This window comes from Hyla sarda, unplaced genomic scaffold (assembly GCF_029499605.1).
Source record: "Hyla sarda isolate aHylSar1 unplaced genomic scaffold, aHylSar1.hap1 scaffold_687, whole genome shotgun sequence".
In the NCBI taxonomy this organism is placed as follows: Eukaryota; Metazoa; Chordata; class Amphibia; order Anura; family Hylidae; genus Hyla; species Hyla sarda.
Window position 1 is genome coordinate 152,069 of NW_026610704.1, and position 19,289 is coordinate 171,357.

General features: G+C 49.7%; 5 non-coding genes and 2 pseudogenes across 5 annotated transcripts; all 7 read left to right on the forward strand.

Moving 5' to 3' along the window:
- The first annotated feature begins 1,198 nt into the window (after positions 1–1,198).
- Positions 1,199–1,389, forward strand: LOC130343621 (U2 spliceosomal RNA). The gene has a single exon (XR_008882905.1). It is a non-coding gene; the product is annotated as a U2 spliceosomal RNA (small nuclear RNA).
- A 2,092-nt stretch (positions 1,390–3,481) lies between these two features.
- On the forward strand, positions 3,482–3,672 carry LOC130343622 (U2 spliceosomal RNA). Its single transcript, XR_008882906.1, has one exon. It is a non-coding gene; the product is annotated as a U2 spliceosomal RNA (small nuclear RNA).
- Positions 3,673–5,765: 2,093 nt separating this feature from the next.
- Positions 5,766–5,933, forward strand: LOC130343571 (U2 spliceosomal RNA; annotated as a pseudogene).
- Positions 5,934–11,751: 5,818 nt separating this feature from the next.
- Positions 11,752–11,925, forward strand: LOC130343564 (U2 spliceosomal RNA; annotated as a pseudogene).
- A 2,095-nt stretch (positions 11,926–14,020) lies between these two features.
- On the forward strand, positions 14,021–14,208 carry LOC130343577 (U2 spliceosomal RNA). Its single transcript, XR_008882866.1, has one exon. It is a non-coding gene; the product is annotated as a U2 spliceosomal RNA (small nuclear RNA).
- A 693-nt stretch (positions 14,209–14,901) lies between these two features.
- LOC130343568 (U2 spliceosomal RNA) lies at positions 14,902–15,083 on the forward strand. Its single transcript, XR_008882863.1, has one exon. It is a non-coding gene; the product is annotated as a U2 spliceosomal RNA (small nuclear RNA).
- Positions 15,084–17,182: 2,099 nt separating this feature from the next.
- Positions 17,183–17,373, forward strand: LOC130343623 (U2 spliceosomal RNA). The gene has a single exon (XR_008882908.1). It is a non-coding gene; the product is annotated as a U2 spliceosomal RNA (small nuclear RNA).
- Positions 17,374–19,289: the final 1,916 nt, after the last annotated feature.

Consider the following 19,289-nt stretch of genomic DNA (forward strand, 5'->3'; position numbering starts at 1 on the left):
TATTTGGCCTGCAACTTTCTGTGCGACAAATTCAGACAGGAAAAATCAGTATAAATCCTTAGAAAATTATCCCCCAGTGTCTCCATCTGCTGGCGGTATTGAATAAGCATTGCTGCACTGATGGGGTATGCATTAGACGAAAAAAAAGAAGAAAAAGAAGAATAATACGCCCAGAAAAGAGGCGAAAAGGAGAAAAACGTAAAAAAACGTGAAAAAAAAGTAAGAGGAAGAGAAGGGAAAAAAAGGTGGAAATGGGTTTAAAAGTGATTTCGGCGGAGAAATATATATATATATATATATATATATATATATATATATATATATATGCGCACACACACACATAGATATAAACGTATTCTCCGTTGAGATATTGCAGCCGCTGCTGTGTCCAGGCCCAGGAGCCTTAGCACTGTGCTGTGATGTCACTCAATACCACTGACATCACTAGGTGTAAACAACATCTCTCCTTTGCTGTGTATGTGACTATGGAGCTGTTTGGTGATGTCGTCTATTACGGCCTTCATAGAAGCAACAGGAGATTGTTGCATCCATCTTGAACCCTCAGAACTACAGTGCTATGATGTCACTCACTTCCACAGGCCTTGCAGAGTGTAAACAACAACAACCCAGCTTTGTTGTGTATGTAACCATAGGGATTTGTGATGTCACCTAGAACCTTCACAGCAGCGACAGCTTTATGAGGAGCATCAGCACTGCTCTGCCTGAGCAGAACCATCACCGCCATAGGTTGTCAAATAACCCGGATTTAACCCACACAGGTAAGTCCAATGGGGTGCAGGCATGTCCTCTATGCTTACAGCTTCCCGTGGGTGTTGGTTTGATACCGTTTGGGGACAGCCAAGGAGGCATCTGCAGGCAACAAAGGTAGGTGTGTGCTTGTGTGTGTGTTTCCTATGCAGATCCTAAGCCCAGTGTCACATGCAAGTAGGAGGAGTAAGAAGGGTTCCTGGCAAATCCGGGTTATGGATTGCATTTAAAAAGGCCCCGTGGGAGTGCAATGGGCCCCTGTCTTGCTGCTTAGCAATAATGGTATGGGTTTAGGTTCTGCTGTGTGTACTGGTGGTTGACTGCCCCCCAGCCCAGAGTGTGCATGCAAAATTGTCTGGCAGCCTCCCTGACAGCAAGCAGTGATAGTGCCCATGAAGGGGACCTTGTTGGGCCCGCCCCTTTCACGGTTATCGCTTCTCGGCCTTTTGGCTAAGATCAAGTGTAGTATCTGTTCTTATCAGTTTAATATCTGATACGTCCCCTATCTGGGGACCATATATTAAATGGATTTTTGAGAACGGGGGCCGATTTCGAAGCTTGCTTCCGTCGCCCTATGCATTGACCCGATATGGCAGTATCTTCGGGTACAGTGCACCACCCCCTTACAGGGTTAAAAAGAAAGATTCCTACTTTCATTGCTACCTGCTTGCTGGCTAGCCAGCTAGCCAGCCCTGTGGGCCTTGCTGCTGCTGCAGCCAAAAAACAAAAGGTGGTGCTGCTGCTGCTTCTGCTGCTTCTGCTTCTGCTTGTGTCTGGCCCCTGTTGGAGCGTCCAGGCACAGGACTTCTGCTGCTGCTGACTAAATGGCCTCCTTAATTGGATCATTTGAGTAGCCAGCACACCTGTGCAGGTAGGGCATGACATGATAGGCAGCTGCCTTGATAGCGGGTGGGTGCTGAATGTTCCTAATTGACAAAATAAGATTAATGCTTATGAAGAAATATAAAATCTCATCCCTTCCCCAATATCGCGCCACACCCCTACCCCTTAATTCCCTGGTTGAACTTGATGGACATATGTCTTTTTTCGACCGTACTAACTATGTAACTATGTAACATAACATGGGGGGGGGGGGGGGTCTCCTGGCTGTTCACACAGGTGTGTCATTGCTGTACATTGACCATGCATTGCTTCTGTGGTATTGCAAAGGCAAAGACAAATGCTTCCAGCCATCCATTGCACTAATGGATTGGTCATCAGCTGGCTGTCTATGTCCCGCATCAATATAGACCAAAGTACAGAGGGTTAGGCTATGCTATTGTGCACCTACCTGATGCATCAGAAGGTGCGAGGCCCTTGCTAAATTCTGTGCACAGACTTTGAGATCTATGCTTTAGACTGTATCTAAACCTGCTCCAACATGGACTGACATTCTGGCCTACTTTCAGCCGATGCGACTTGTCTGTCGCTGAACAGTCGCTTTTTATGTATTCAGCACCTATGTATAATGTTGTAAAAATGCTCTAGAAGCTAAAGTCGCAGAAATGTCACACATATTTGGCCTGCAACTTTCTGTGCGACAAATTCAGACAGGAAAAATCAGTATAAATCCTTAGAAAATTATCCCCCAGTGTCTCCATCTGCTGGCGGTATTGAATAAGCATTGCTGCACTGATGGGGTATGCATTAGACGAAAAAAAAGAAGAAAAAGAAGAATAATACGCCCAGAAAAGAGGCGAAAAGGAGAAAAACGTAAAAAAACGTGAAAAAAAAGTAAGAGGAAGAGAAGGGAAAAAAAGGTGGAAATGGGTTTAAAAGTGATTTCGGCGGAGAAATATATATATATATATATATATATATATATATATATATATATATATGCGCACACACACACATAGATATAAACGTATTCTCCGTTGAGATATTGCAGCCGCTGCTGTGTCCAGGCCCAGGAGCCTTAGCACTGTGCTGTGATGTCACTCAATACCACTGACATCACTAGGTGTAAACAACATCTCTCCTTTGCTGTGTATGTGACTATGGAGCTGTTTGGTGATGTCGTCTATTACGGCCTTCATAGAAGCAACAGGAGATTGTTGCATCCATCTTGAACCCTCAGAACTACAGTGCTATGATGTCACTCACTTCCACAGGCCTTGCAGAGTGTAAACAACAACAACCCAGCTTTGTTGTGTATGTAACCATAGGGATTTGTGATGTCACCTAGAACCTTCACAGCAGCGACAGCTTTATGAGGAGCATCAGCACTGCTCTGCCTGAGCAGAACCATCACCGCCATAGGTTGTCAAATAACCCGGATTTAACCCACACAGGTAAGTCCAATGGGGTGCAGGCATGTCCTCTATGCTTACAGCTTCCCGTGGGTGTTGGTTTGATACCGTTTGGGGACAGCCAAGGAGGCATCTGCAGGCAACAAAGGTAGGTGTGTGCTTGTGTGTGTGTTTCCTATGCAGATCCTAAGCCCAGTGTCACATGCAAGTAGGAGGAGTAAGAAGGGTTCCTGGCAAATCCGGGTTATGGATTGCATTTAAAAAGGCCCCGTGGGAGTGCAATGGGCCCCTGTCTTGCTGCTTAGCAATAATGGTATGGGTTTAGGTTCTGCTGTGTGTACTGGTGGTTGACTGCCCCCCAGCCCAGAGTGTGCATGGAAAATTGTCTGGCAGCCTCCCTGACAGCAAGCAGTGATAGTGCCCATGAAGGGGACCTTGTTGGGCCCGCCCCTTTCACGGTTATCGCTTCTCGGCCTTTTGGCTAAGATCAAGTGTAGTATCTGTTCTTATCAGTTTAATATCTGATACGTCCCCTATCTGGGGACCATATATTAAATGGATTTTTGAGAACGGGGGCCGATTTCGAAGCTTGCTTCCGTCGCCCTATGCATTGACCCGATATGGCAGTATCTTCGGGTACAGTGCACCACCCCCTTACAGGGTTAAAAAGAAAGATTCCTACTTTCATTGCTACCTGCTTGCTGGCTAGCCAGCTAGCCAGCCCTGTGGGCCTTGCTGCTGCTGCAGCCAAAAAACAAAAGGTGGTGCTGCTGCTGCTTCTGCTGCTTCTGCTTCTGCTTGTGTCTGGCCCCTGTTGGAGCGTCCAGGCACAGGACTTCTGCTGCTGCTGACTAAATGGCCTCCTTAATTGGATCATTTGAGTAGCCAGCACACCTGTGCAGGTAGGGCATGACATGATAGGCAGCTGCCTTGATAGCGGGTGGGTGCTGAATGTTCCTAATTGACAAAATAAGATTAATGCTTATGAAGAAATATAAAATCTCATCCCTTCCCCAATATCGCGCCACACCCCTACCCCTTAATTCCCTGGTTGAACTTGATGGACATATGTCTTTTTTCGACCGTACTAACTATGTAACTATGTAACATAACATGGGGGGGGGGGGGGTCTCCTGGCTGTTCACACAGGTGTGTCATTGCTGTACATTGACCATGCATTGCTTCTGTGGTATTGCAAAGGCAAAGACAAATGCTTCCAGCCATCCATTGCACTAATGGATTGGTCATCAGCTGGCTGTCTATGTCCCGCATCAATATAGACCAAAGTACAGAGGGTTAGGCTATGCTATTGTGCACCTACCTGATGCATCAGAAGGTGCGAGGCCCTTGCTAAATTCTGTGCACAGACTTTGAGATCTATGCTTTAGACTGTATCTAAACCTGCTCCAACATGGACTGACATTCTGGCCTACTTTCAGCCGATGCGACTTGTCTGTCGCTGAACAGTCGCTTTTTATGTATTCAGCACCTATGTATAATGTTGTAAAAATGCTCTAGAAGCTAAAGTCGCAGAAATGTCACACATATTTGGCCTGCAACTTTCTGTGCGACAAATTCAGACAGGAAAAATCAGTATAAATCCTTAGAAAATTATCCCCCAGTGTCTCCATCTGCTGGCGGTATTGAATAAGCATTGCTGCACTGATGGGGTATGCATTAGACGAAAAAAAAGAAGAAAAAGAAGAATAATACGCCCAGAAAAGAGGCGAAAAGGAGAAAAACGTAAAAAAACGTGAAAAAAAAGTAAGAGGAAGAGAAGGGAAAAAAAGGTGGAAATGGGTTTAAAAGTGATTTCGGCGGAGAAATATATATATATATATATATATATATATATATATATATATATATATACGCGCACACACACACATAGATATAAACGTATTCTCCGTTGAGATATTGCAGCCGCTGCTGTGTCCAGGCCCAGGAGCCTTAGCACTGTGCTGTGATGTCACTCAATACCACTGACATCACTAGGTGTAAACAACATCTCTCCTTTGCTGTGTATGTGACTATGGAGCTGTTTGGTGATGTCGTCTATTACGGCCTTCATAGAAGCAACAGGAGATTGTTGCATCCATCTAGAACCCTCAGAACTACAGTGCTATGATGTCACTCACTTCCACAGGCCTTGCAGAGTGTAAACAACAACAACCCAGCTTTGTTGTGTATGTAACCATAGGGATTTGTGATGTCACCTAGAACCTTCACAGCAGCGACAGCTTTATGAGGAGCATCAGCACTGCTCTGCCTGAGCAGAACCATCACCGCCATAGGTTGTCAAATAACCCGGATTTAACCCACACAGGTAAGTCCAATGGGGTGCAGGCATGTCCTCTATGCTTACAGCTTCCCGTGGGTGTTGGTTTGATACCGTTTGGGGACAGCCAAGGAGGCATCTGCAGGCAACAAAGGTAGGTGTGTGCTTGTGTGTGTGTTTCCTATGCAGATCCTAAGCCCAGTGTCACATGCAAGTAGGAGGAGTAAGAAGGGTTCCTGGCAAATCCGGGTTATGGATTGCATTTAAAAAGGCCCCGTGGGAGTGCAATGGGCCCCTGTCTTGCTGCTTAGCAATAATGGTATGGGTTTAGGTTCTGCTGTGTGTACTGGTGGTTGACTGCCCCCCAGCCCAGAGTGTGCATGGAAAATTGTCTGGCAGCCTCCCTGACAGCAAGCAGTGATAGTGCCCATGAAGGGGACCTTGTTGGGCCCGCCCCTTTCACGGTTATCGCTTCTCGGCCTTTTGGCTAAGATCAAGTGTAGTATCTGTTCTTATCAGATACTTACCTGGCAGGGGAGATACCATGATCGCTACGGTCTGAAGAACTCCAAGCATTGTGGTAGAGATTTTGCGTAGTACGATTGCAGTACTTTTCGTTCTTATTAGAACCGCATTTCTCTAGAGCATACCACCTGAAGATCGTCTCCTGCCTGCCTCGGAACATCTGAAGAAGGAGAAGATCTTGAAGACTGCAGCTCCGGAAGAAGCCGACGAAGAACCTGGAAGAAGGGAATCGGCGGTGAATTCCGGAACAGCGGCGAAGAGGAAGGCGGCGCAGAATCTTTTCGAAGAAACTCGCTGCCTCTGGAGAAGGATTTGCATAGCTCCTCCCACCGGGACCGGATCTGCATAGCTCCTCCCACCCGGGAAAGAAGACTTTGCGAAGCCTCTCTCCACAAGCAAGCAAGGAAGCGGAAAAGAGCCTGCTGGAAGAAGCCATGGCCTCAACCAGCAAGTCCACCCAGGAGGCTGCAGGGCAAGGCCTGGAGGTCCAGCCCCAACCACAGCAAGCTTCAACCTCCATCACGGCAAGGCAGAAGGGCGGCAGAATTCCTAACCTGGAAGCTCCAACCCTGGAGCCCTGGATGAGGCAGACTGTTGCCTTGAAGCTCAAGCCCGTGGACGGAAGGGTGCCGGACATGTCCCACGACGTGTTCTGCAAGAAGATGCTGGCGGATCAAGGCTTCCCCACGGCTGACACCCTGGGAATAGCAACCTTCTTTTCGGGAATCTTCTACATCACCTTTGCCACCATTGGGACCTGTAGAAGATACTGGGAGGTGGTGAAAGCGGCGAGTCCCGAATCCCCTTTCTCTCGCTTTGTGGGCAACTGCCTTATTCAAAGAGAGGAGAGGCGGGTGACGGTCTCAATGCGGAACCCACACACCCCAGGCACGGACATCTCGACCTTCCTGAAGCGCTTCTGCACCGTGGTGAGGGAGCCCACCCGCATCCTGAACTCACTCGGATACTGGACCTGCAAGTGGTCTGTGGTCGTCAGACTCAACAAGAACCCTGCTTCTCCAGACGGACTACAGCACCTGCCAACGACATTTTCCTTGGGCAACTCCACAGGACTTATCTTCTACCCGGACATGCCGCAGACCTGCAGGAGATGTGGCAAGATGGGCCACGAGGGCAAGGACTGTACGGAGGATGCCTGCAGGTATTGCCGTGTGACAGGTCACACGACCAAGGACTGCCCCAAGAGCAAGACCTGCAACCTCTGCGGACTGGCAGCCCACAGCTACAAGGACTGCCCCCAGAGGGAGAGAACATGGGCATCTGTGGCAGCGAGAGCACCGAAGCCAGCCCCAGCTCCGGAGCCAACACCACGGATGGCCAAGCCGACCAAGGAGGGTAAGAAGGCGAAAGCCACCACCCCTGCCCCGTCCCGCCCCTCCCCTGCCCCTCCCGCCCCATCCCCTGCCCCTCCCGCCCCATCTCCTGCCCCATCCCGCCCCACCCCTGCCCCATCCCGTCCCACCCCTGCCCCATCCCGTCCCACCCCTGCCCCTCCTGCCCCATCCCGTCCCACCCCTGCCCCTCCTGCCCCATCCCGTCCCACCCCCGCCCCTCCTGCCCCATCCCGCCCCACCCCTGCCCCCCGTACCCCACCCCGGCCCACCCCTGCCCCCCGTACCCCACCCCGGCCCACCCCTGCCCCGTCCTCCCCTGCCCGGCCCACCCCTGCCCCGTCCTCCCCTGCCCGGCCCACCCCTGCCCCGTCCTCCCCTGCCCGGGCACTCTCTCCTGCCCCCCGCCCCACCCAGCCTCCTTTCTCTCCTGGCCCAGCAGCACCTAACCCCCCTCCAGCTGCTGGTGCCCGCCCTTCGGAGGACTTTCCTGTGCTTCCTCCCCCAGGTACCATACAGAGGAAGAGGAAAGGAAGGGACAACGTATCAGAAGAGTCCCACAAAAGAAAGATAATCGAGACCTGCGAGACCCCTCAAGCTTCAGATGAGGAGGAGGAGATGGAGCAGGTCTGTGAGAGCCTTGAAGCTTCAGAAGGAGAGGAGGTGATGGAGCAGGCCCAAGTGGAGCAGGTCCAAGCAGAGCCAGTCCAAGCTCAATCTATGGAGGAGCTGCTGCAGGACCCAGAGGTCAAGAAAATCCTGGACACTCCGTCCAACACGGTCTACGACGAGTTCTTAGAAGGGCGCTACGAGAAGCCACAGGAGCCGACAGGCGCCAGAGAAGAAGACCCGTCCGACCAGACTGGTAACTAGTATCAGAACTAACCTCTCTTTTTATTCCCATGGCTGATCTCAACATCTTCTGCATTAATGTGAGGAGTATTAGAGCTTGGTTTAGATTTCAGACTGTTCTTACGTTCTTAGATTCCCAGAGGTGTGATGTTTACATGTTGCAGGAATGTGCTTTGTCTGCTTCTAGGTCTTACAACCATCTGGCCAGGCAGTGGCCTCACGGCCCTTCCTACTGGTCTGGTGGGGGCGACAATAGGTCTGCGGGGGTGGCCATCCTGATCAGGGGAGGTAACTTTGCACTTGATTCCGTCCGGGAGCTCGTCTGTGGCAGACTTCTTGTCGCAGACGGTTCCCGGGCGGGTGAGCCCGTGCGGCTCATCAACGTGTATGCCTCCCCTGAGAGGGATGTCCGACTGGAGGTTCTCCAGGCCCTGCGGGCTGAACTCGCCACCACTAGAGCAGTAGTGTTGGGTGGTGACTTCAACTGCCCCATTGAGGTGGACGGGCGCAGTTCTGGCACATCCGCCAACCTGGACGTGACGTCTAAACTGCTGATTGAGATGGTGACGGAGGCATCCTTGCAGGACGTTGTCGGGTCCATCGGGAACGGCTCCGTAAACTATACGTGGAGCCGCCCCGATGGCTCGCTCCGTTCTCGGATAGACTTCATCTTCACTTCGAGAGCAGTCAGAAAGGTGTCGTACTCTATGGTCCCCTGCTTCTTCTCTGACCACAGGGCCATTCGATTCTGGGGGACTCTGGGCCATGGATTCCCACCTGGCCCGGGCTCCTGGAAGTTGAATTGTGCCCTGTTGGAGCAGAGGGAGGTCATGGAGGAACTTAGGGATGCTTACCTTGTATGGCGAAATGACAAATGTCTGTTCAAGTGCATCAGCGATTGGTGGGAATATGTTAAAGTCGAATTCCGTTGTTTCTTTCAGGCAAAAGGCAGACAACAGGCGTGTGCGAAGAAGTGGGACTTGAGGAAACTGCAGCGCGAGCTGCGGTCCCTGCAGGACCTGCTCCAGTGTGGCTGGGACGTCAGGGAGGAGCTGGAGGAGACCAAAAAGAGCTTGGAAAGGCACTTTGAGGAGGAATCCAAGCGAATCGTCTTTCGTTCCAAGGTGGAGAACCTGGAGAAGGGTGAGAAATGTAACTCTTTCTTTTTCAGGAAGCTCCATGCCGGCCACACGCCCCTGACTGAGCTACGAGATGAGACCGGACACATGAGGAGCGGCAAGGAGGAAGTGATGGGGGTCGTCCACGACTTCTACAGCAACCTCTACGCCCCCAAGTCATCCGACCCCGAAGCCGCCGAGAGGTTCCTGTCAGGTGTCACTAACGTTGTTGATCCCGCAGGTGCGGCGGCGATGGACGATCCCTTGACGGTGGGGGAGCTGCTCTCTGCCGCTAAATCCTTTAAGCCCGGCAGGACCCCGGGCAGTGACGGTCTCCCGGCCGAGCTCTACGTAGCGCTGGGTGACCTGATCTGTCCGGACCTGTTGGAGGTGTACGAGGAGATGGTGGTGGGGGGCAGAATGCCTCCGTCGTTGAGGGAAGGGATGATCACGATCTTGTATAAGCGGAAGGGGGAGAGATGTGACCTGAAAAACTGGCGTCCCATCTCTCTCCTGAACGTGGACTACAAGATCCTCGCCAAGGTGCTGGCCAACAGGCTGAAACCTGTCATGGGGCAGATCGTCCATCCGGACCAGACCTGCAGCATTCCTGGCCGCAGGATTGCCGACAGCCTTGCCCTTGTGAGAGACACGGTCCATTACATCCAGGACCGCGGGGGCCGCGCCGCCCTGGTCAGCTTAGATCAGGAGAAGGCGTTCGACCGTGTCTCCCACGCATTCATGGACAGGGTTTTGCGCAGGCTGGGTCTGGGGAAGATGTTTTGCTCTTTTGTTAACGTTATGTATTTTGACATTTACAGCACGGTGTTGGTGAACGGCTGGAAGACTGACCCCTTTCCTATTCTTTCAGGGGTTAGACAAGGCTGCCCTCTTTCACCTCTCCTTTTTGTTTGTGTTATAGAGCTCTTCGCTGAGACTATCCGGCAGAATGGAGAGATCAGAGGGATCACCGCACCAGGACCAGATCGCCACGAGGTCAAGTGCTCGCTCTACATGGACGACGTGACCGTCTTCTGCGCTGACCAGCGTTCGGTGACTGCACTCGTCCAGACCTGCGAGGACTTCGGCAGAGCTTCGGGGGCAAAAGTCAACTGCGGGAAGTCGGAGGCCATGCTCTTCGGGGAGTGGCACCTGGCTTCTTCCGCCCCCTTCCCCCTTTACTATTAAGCCGGACTTCATTCAAATTCTTGGAGTCTGGTTCGGGAAGGAAGGAGCGGCCCTTAAGTCTTGGCAAGACCGACTAGGAAGGATAAACTCAAAGATCGGACTGTGGAGCTCCAGAAAGCTCACGATGGAAGGCAAGGCACTTGTCCTGCGGAGTGAAGTTTTGCCTGTGCTCCAATATACCGCACAGGCCTGGCCTCCCCATACCACCGTTTGCAAGGCCATCACCCGGACAGTGTTTGGCTTCGTCTGGGGCAAAATGGACAGAGTCAAGAGGACCGTGATGTACAAGGAACCCCGCAAGGGTGGGAAGGGAATACCCGACATCCCCGCTCTGCTGAGGGCCTCCTTTGCATGTGTCACGGTGCAGCGGACTCTTGTTGAAAAGACTGGCTCAGCGGGCAGGTCCATGTCTCGCTTGCTTCTCATGCCCCTCTGGAGACAGCTGGGCTGGGACAAGTGGGACAGCTCCATCCCTTACAACTGGAACACTCCCTGGTTCTATGGGGATGTTGTCCGGTTTGTGAGGGAGCATCAGCTGGAAGGACTGAAACCAGACCTATGGAAGCCAAAGACAATCCACAAGCTCATCCGAGCTAAGGACTCGACCGAGCTGGTTCCGGGACTCCCCGCAGCCACTGCAGAGACAGTTTGGAACAATGTGGCCTCAAAGCGGCTTACCAATGGACACAAGGACTTGTCGTGGATGGCCGTCATGGGAGGTCTCTCTCTCAGGTCATTCATGCATGCCCGCAACCTGTGCAAGACCCGGTACTGCCCCCGTTGCCCCTACGTGGAGGAAACATCTTTCCACGTGTTTTGGCAGTGCCCCTTTGCACAGGGTCTGTTGAACGCCCTAGAACAGGAACTCAGAGACTCAGTGCCCAGGAGCTGCCTATCGTACCATTCGGTGCTTTACGGCCTGTTCCCTGGGACCCACGACGTGGAGGCCATCCAGGAGGCCTGGCGCCTTATGAACTGTTTTAAGGACGCAGTGTGGCTTGCCAGGAACCGCCTCGTGATCAACAGGGAAAACATGTCCGTCCGGGACTGCCGCAGGTTCATCAAGAACCTGCTTAGAGACTATTCCATCTTGGACAGCTCGGCCGTTGATGAGGAAGAAGAGGAGTGAAGACCCCTCTCCTTCTCCCATGTCTCCCTGAAGATACAGCCCAACAGTTTGGCCCTGTGATCCGCCCCCTCCCTACCCCCACATAGTCGCCCACACCCCTACCCCGATCACAGAGTGTATTATTTGGTTTTTGTTTGATCTCTTGTGCCTTTATATTGCAGGATTGAGCTGAATGTTAGAGTAGCATGGTGTGCGATGTATAGCTTAGGGAACCTTTGCTGTGTATTGTACTATCATGCTTTGTGTGACTGTAATTTATTGTACGACTTGTAATGACTGAACGGAAAATAAAGCTCTTTCAATCAAAAAATCTGTTCTTATCAGTTTAATATCTGATACGTCCCCTATCTGGGGACCATATATTAAATGGATTTTTGAGAACGGGGGCCGATTTCGAAGCTTGCTTCCGTCGCCCTATGCATTGACCCGATATGGCAGTATCTTCGGGTACAGTGCACCACCCCCTTACAGGGTTAAAAAGAAAGATTACTACTTTCATTGCTACCTGCTTGCTGGCTAGCCAGCTAGCCAGCCCTGTGGGCCTTGCTGCTGCTGCAGCCAAAAAACAAAAGGTGGTGCTGCTGCTGCTTCTGCTGCTTCTGCTTCTGCTTGTGTCTGGCCCCTGTTGGAGCGTCCAGGCACAGGACTTCTGCTGCTGCTGACTAAATGGCCTCCTTAATTGGATCATTTGAGTAGCCAGCACACCTGTGCAGGTAGGGCATGACATGATAGGCAGCTGCCTTGATAGCGGGTGGGTGCTGAATGTTCCTAATTGACAAAATAAGATTAATGCTTATGAAGAAATATAAAATCTCATCCCTTCCCCAATATCGCGCCACACCCCTACCCCTTAATTCCCTGGTTGAACTTGATGGACATATGTCTTTTTTCGACCGTACTAACTATGTAACTATGTAACATAACATGGGGGGGGGGGGGGGGTCTCCTGGCTGTTCACACAGGTGTGTCATTGCTGTACATTGACCATGCATTGCTTCTGTGGTATTGCAAAGGCAAAGACAAATGCTTCCAGCCATCCATTGCACTAATGGATTGGTCATCAGCTGGCTGTCTATGTCCCGCATCAATATAGACCAAAGTACAGAGGGTTAGGCTATGCTATTGTGCACCTACCTGATGCATCAGAAGGTGCGAGGCCCTTGCTAAATTCTGTGCACAGACTTTGAGATCTATGCTTTAGACTGTATCTAAACCTGCTCCAACATGGACTGACATTCTGGCCTACTTTCAGCCGATGCGACTTGTCTGTCGCTGAACAGTCGCTTTTTATGTATTCAGCACCTATGTATAATGTTGTAAAAATGCTCTAGAAGCTAAAGTCGCAGAAATGTCACACATATTTGGCCTGCAACTTTCTGTGCGACAAATTCAGACAGGAAAAATCAGTATAAATCCTTAGAAAATTATCCCCCAGTGTCTCCATCTGCTGGCGGTATTGAATAAGCATTGCTGCACTGATGGGGTATGCATTAGACGAAAAAAAAGAAGAAAAAGAAGAATAATACGCCCAGAAAAGAGGCGAAAAGGAGAAAAACGTAAAAAAACGTGAAAAAAAAGTAAGAGGAAGAGAAGGGAAAAAAAGGTGGAAATGGGTTTAAAAGTGATTTCGGCGGAGAAATATATATATATATATATATATATATATATATATATATATATATATATGCGCACACACACACATAGATATAAACGTATTCTCCGTTGAGATATTGCAGCCGCTGCTGTGTCCAGGCCCAGGAGCCTTAGCACTGTGCTGTGATGTCACTCAATACCACTGACATCACTAGGTGTAAACAACATCTCTCCTTTGCTGTGTATGTGACTATGGAGCTGTTTGGTGATGTCGTCTATTACGGCCTTCATAGAAGCAACAGGAGATTGTTGCATCCATCTTGAACCCTCAGAACTACAGTGCTATGATGTCACTCACTTCCACAGGCCTTGCAGAGTGTAAACAACAACAACCCAGCTTTGTTGTGTATGTAACCATAGGGATTTGTGATGTCACCTAGAACCTTCACAGCAGCGACAGCTTTATGAGGAGCATCAGCACTGCTCTGCCTGAGCAGAACCATCACCGCCATAGGTTGTCAAATAACCCGGATTTAACCCACACAGGTAAGTCCAATGGGGTGCAGGCATGTCCTCTATGCTTACAGCTTCCCGTGGGTGTTGGTTTGATACCGTTTGGGGACAGCCAAGGAGGCATCTGCAGGCAACAAAGGTAGGTGTGTGCTTGTGTGTGTGTTTCCTATGCAGATCCTAAGCCCAGTGTCACATGCAAGTAGGAGGAGTAAGAAGGGTTCCTGGCAAATCCGGGTTATGGATTGCATTTAAAAAGGCCCCGTGGGAGTGCAATGGGCCCCTGTCTTGCTGCTTAGCAATAATGGTATGGGTTTAGGTTCTGCTGTGTGTACTGGTGGTTGACTGCCCCCCAGCCCAGAGTGTGCATACAAAATTGTCTGGCAGCCTCCCTGACAGCAAGCAGTGATAGTGCCCATGAAGGGGACCTTGTTGGGCCCGCCCCTTTCACGGTTATCGCTTCTCGGCCTTTTGGCTAAGATCAAGTGTAGTATCTGTTCTTATCAGTTTTTCATGCCGGTGGACAGTAACGCCGGTATGGGGCTGGTGGGGATGGGTGCTGCATGGAGGATGCAGGTGTACCAGGGCTTTCCGGGGCTGGTTCTGAGGAATCAGCTCGACGGCTGCCCCGATGTGACCTGTTCCCTCCGGGTCTCGCCATGAGGCTGAGAGGGTCTAGAGCCGAGGTACTTTTGTGCCTCGGGGAGTGGTGACCCCGAGGTGCCGAAACTCACTGGGAGGATAGGCTCACTGAGTTGAAGCACGGGCACCATAATCTCTTCACCTTGTGGCACTCACCTCTTGATTCCCGGCCTTCTGGCTAGGATCAGAGAAATTTTTATAGATCCGGCCGGATGTCCGGGCAGTATATCTGCACACATTCACTTATTTATTTCTTTTTTGTCTCACTGTGTCACTTTTTGCGTGTTGTGTGTTCACAGGATTGGTCAGGATGCGGTAGCCCTTCTGGGTGTCCCTCCTGGCGGTCTAGGGGAGGTGTGTGTGGCCATTAGGTTCCGCACCTCCCTGCAAACACCCCGGGTACTCCTGCTTTGGCAGGGTACCTACCGTAATCGGCTCTGCGGGCAGATACCTTGGCTAACGCCAAGGGGGATGCCGGGAGCATTTGTGGTCCCCTAGTAGCTTCGGCGAAAAGGGACATCGAACCTGGAACCTCGCAGGTACCTTTTGGTCCGAAGGCGAAGGGTAAGGTTTGTTGGGGGGCCTCTCTCCTATCGGAGAAGGGCTTGCGATAGACCGCATCCTTTGTGCACGTTTTTTTAGTGTAACACGTTTGCACTTTTTCTTGCACTTTGGGTGAATCGAAAGCACGTTCCTCGGCTTTAGATAAAAAAAAAAAAAAAATCTGTTCTTATCAGTTTAATATCTGATACGTCCCCTATCTGGGGACCATATATTAAATGGATTTTTGAGAACGGGGGCCGATTTCGAAGCTTGCTTCCGTCGCCCTATGCATTGACCCGATATGGCAGTATCTTCGGGTACAGTGCACCACCCCCTTACAGGGTTAAAAAGAAAGATTCCTACTTTCATTGCTACCTGCTTGCTGGCTAGCCAGCTAGCCAGCCCTGTGGGCCTTGCTGCTGCTGCAGCCAAAAAACAAAAGGTGGTGCTGCTGCTGCTTCTGCTGCTTCTGCTTCTGCTTGTGTCTGGCCCCTGTTGGAGCGTCCAGGCACAGGACTTCTGCTGCTGCTGACTAAATGGCCTCCTTAATTGGATCATTTGAGTAGCCAGCACACCTGTGCAGGTAGGGCATGACATGATAGGCAGCTGCCTTGATAGCGGGTGGGTGCTGAATGTTCCTAATTGACAAAATAAGATTAATGCTTATGAAGAAATATAAAATCTCATCCCTTCCCCAATATCGCGCCACACCCCTACCCCTTAATTCCCTGGTTGAACTTGATGGACATATGTCTTTTTTCGACCGTACTAACTATGTAACTATGTAACATAACATGGGGGGGGGGGGGGTCTCCTGGCTGTTCACACAGGTGTGTCATTGCTGTACATTGACCATGCATTGCTTCTGTGGTATTGCAAAGGCAAAGACAAATGCTTCCAGCCATCCATTGCACTAATGGATTGGTCATCAGCTGGCTGTCTATGTCCCGCATCAATATAGACCAAAGTACAGAGGGTTAGGCTATGCTATTGTGCACCTACCTGATGCATCAGAAGGTGCGAGGCCCTTGCTAAATTCTGTGCACAGACTTTGAGATCTATGCTTTAGACTGTATCTAAACCTGCTCCAACATGGACTGACATTCTGGCCTACTTTCAGCCGATGCGACTTGTCTGTCGCTGAACAGTCGCTTTTTATGTATTCAGCACCTATGTATAATGTTGTAAAAATGCTCTAGAAGCTAAAGTCGCAGAAATGTCACACATATTTGGCCTGCAACTTTCTGTGCGACAAATTCAGACAGGAAAAATCAGTATAAATCCTTAGAAAATTATCCCCCAGTGTCTCCATCTGCTGGCGGTATTGAATAAGCATTGCTGCACTGATGGGGTATGCATTAGACGAAAAAAAAGAAGAAAAAGAAGAATAATACGCCCAGAAAAGAGGCGAAAAGGAGAAAAACGTAAAAAAACGTGAAAAAAAAGTAAGAGGAAGAGAAGGGAAAAAAAGGTGGAAATGGGTTTAAAAGTGATTTCGGCGGAGAAATATATATATATATATATATATATATATATATATATATATATATATATATATATGCGCACACACACACATAGATATAAACGTATTCTCCGTTGAGATATTGCAGCCGCTGCTGTGTCCAGGCCCAGGAGCCTTAGCACTGTGCTGTGATGTCACTCAATACCACTGACATCACTAGGTGTAAACAACATCTCTCCTTTGCTGTGTATGTGACTATGGAGCTGTTTGGTGATGTCGTCTATTACGGCCTTCATAGAAGCAACAGGAGATTGTTGCATCCATCTTGAACCCTCAGAACTACAGTGCTATGATGTCACTCACTTCCACAGGCCTTGCAGAGTGTAAACAACAACAACCCAGCTTTGTTGTGTATGTAACCATAGGGATTTGTGATGTCACCTAGAACCTTCACAGCAGCGACAGCTTTATGAGGAGCATCAGCACTGCTCTGCCTGAGCAGAACCATCACCGCCATAGGTTGTCAAATAACCCGGATTTAACCCACACAGGTAAGTCCAATGGGGTGCAGGCATGTCCTCTATGCTTACAGCTTCCCGTGGGTGTTGGTTTGATACCGTTTGGGGACAGCCAAGGAGGCATCTGCAGGCAACAAAGGTAGGTGTGTGCTTGTGTGTGTGTTTCCTATGCAGATCCTAAGCCCAGTGTCACATGCAAGTAGGAGGAGTAAGAAGGGTTCCTGGCAAATCCGGGTTATGGATTGCATTTAAAAAGGCCCCGTGGGAGTGCAATGGGCCCCTGTCTTGCTGCTTAGCAATAATGGTATGGGTTTAGGTTCTGCTGTGTGTACTGGTGGTTGACTGCCCCCCAGCCCAGAGTGTGCATGGAAAATTGTCTGGCAGCCTCCCTGACAGCAAGCAGTGATAGTGCCCATGAAGGGGACCTTGTTGGGCCCGCCCCTTTCACGGTTATCGCTTCTCGGCCTTTTGGCTAAGATCAAGTGTAGTATCTGTTCTTATCAGTTTAATATCTGATACGTCCCCTATCTGGGGACCATATATTAAATGGATTTTTGAGAACGGGGGCCGATTTCGAAGCTTGCTTCCGTCGCCCTATGCATTGACCCGATATGGCAGTATCTTCGGGTACAGTGCACCACCCCCTTACAGGGTTAAAAAGAAAGATTCCTACTTTCATTGCTACCTGCTTGCTGGCTAGCCAGCTAGCCAGCCCTGTGGGCCTTGCTGCTGCTGCAGCCAAAAAACAAAAGGTGGTGCTGCTGCTGCTTCTGCTGCTTCTGCTTCTGCTTGTGTCTGGCCCCTGTTGGAGCGTCCAGGCACAGGACTTCTGCTGCTGCTGACTAAATGGCCTCCTTAATTGGATCATTTGAGTAGCCAGCACACCTGTGCAGGTAGGGCATGACATGATAGGCAGCTGCCTTGATAGCGGGTGGGTGCTGAATGTTCCTAATTGACAAAATAAGATTAATGCTTATGAAGAAATATAAAATCTCATCCCTTCCCCAATATCGCGCCACACCCCTACCCCTTAATTCCCTGGTTGAACTTGATGGACATATGTCTTTTTTCGACCGTACTAACTATGTAACTATGTAACATAACATGGGGGGGGGGGGGGGGGGTCTCCTGGCTGTTCACACAGGTGTGTCATTGCTGTACATTGACCATGCATTGCTTCTGTGGTATTGCAAAGGCAAAGACAAATGCTTCCAGCCATCCATTGCACTAATGGATTGGTCATCAGCTGGCTGTCTATGTCCCGCATCAATATAGACCAAAGTACAGAGGGTTAGGCTATGCTATTGTGCACCTACCTGATGCATCAGAAGGTGCGAGGCCCTTGCTAAATTCTGTGCACAGACTTTGAGATCTATGCTTTAGACTGTATCTAAACCTGCTCCAACATGGACTGACATTCTGGCCTACTTTCAGCCGATGCGACTTGTCTGTCGCTGAACAGTCGCTTTTTATGTATTCAGCACCTATGTATAATGTTGTAAAAATGCTCTAGAAGCTAAAGTCGCAGAAATGTCACACATATTTGGCCTGCAACTTTCTGTGCGACAAATTCAGACAGGAAAAATCAGTATAAATCCTTAGAAAATTATCCCCCAGTGTCTCCATCTGCTGGCGGTATTGAATAAGCATTGCTGCACTGATGGGGTATGCATTAGACGAAAAAAAAGAAGAAAAAGAAGAATAATACGCCCAGAAAAGAGGCGAAAAGGAGAAAAACGTAAAAAAACGTGAAAAAAAAGTAAGAGGAAGAGAAGGGAAAAAAAGGTGGAAAAGGGTTTAAAAGTGATTTCGGCGGAGAAATATATATATATATATATATATATATATATATATATATATATGCGCACACACACACATAGATATAAACGTATTCTCCGTTGAGATATTGCAGCCGCTGCTGTGTCCAGGCCCAGGAGCCTTAGCACTGTGCTGTGATGTCACTCAATACCACTGACATCACTAGGTGTAAACAACATCTCTCCTTTGCTGTGTATGTGACTATGGAGCTGTTTGGTGATGTCGTCTATTACGGCCTTCATAGAAGCAACAGGAGATTGTTGCATCCATCTTGAACCCTCAGAACTACAGTGCTATGATGTCACTCACTTCCACAGGCCTTGCAGAGTGTAAACAACAACAACCCAGCTTTGTTGTGTATGTAACCATAGGGATTTGTGATGTCACCTAGAACCTTCACAGCAGCGACAGCTTTATGAGGAGCATCAGCACTGCTCTGCCTGAGCAGAACCATCACCGCCATAGGTTGTCAAATAACCCGGATTTAACCCACACAGGTAAGTCCAATGGGGTGCAGGCATGTCCTCTATGCTTACAGCTTCCCGTGGGTGTTGGTTTGATACCGTTTGGGGACAGCCAAGGAGGCATCTGCAGGCAACAAAGGTAGGTGTGTGCTTGTGTGTGTGTTTCCTATGCAGATCCTAAGCCCAGTGTCACATGCAAGTAGGAGGAGTAAGAAGGGTTCCTGGCAAATCCGGGTTATGGATTGCATTTAAAAAGGCCCCGTGGGAGTGCAATGGG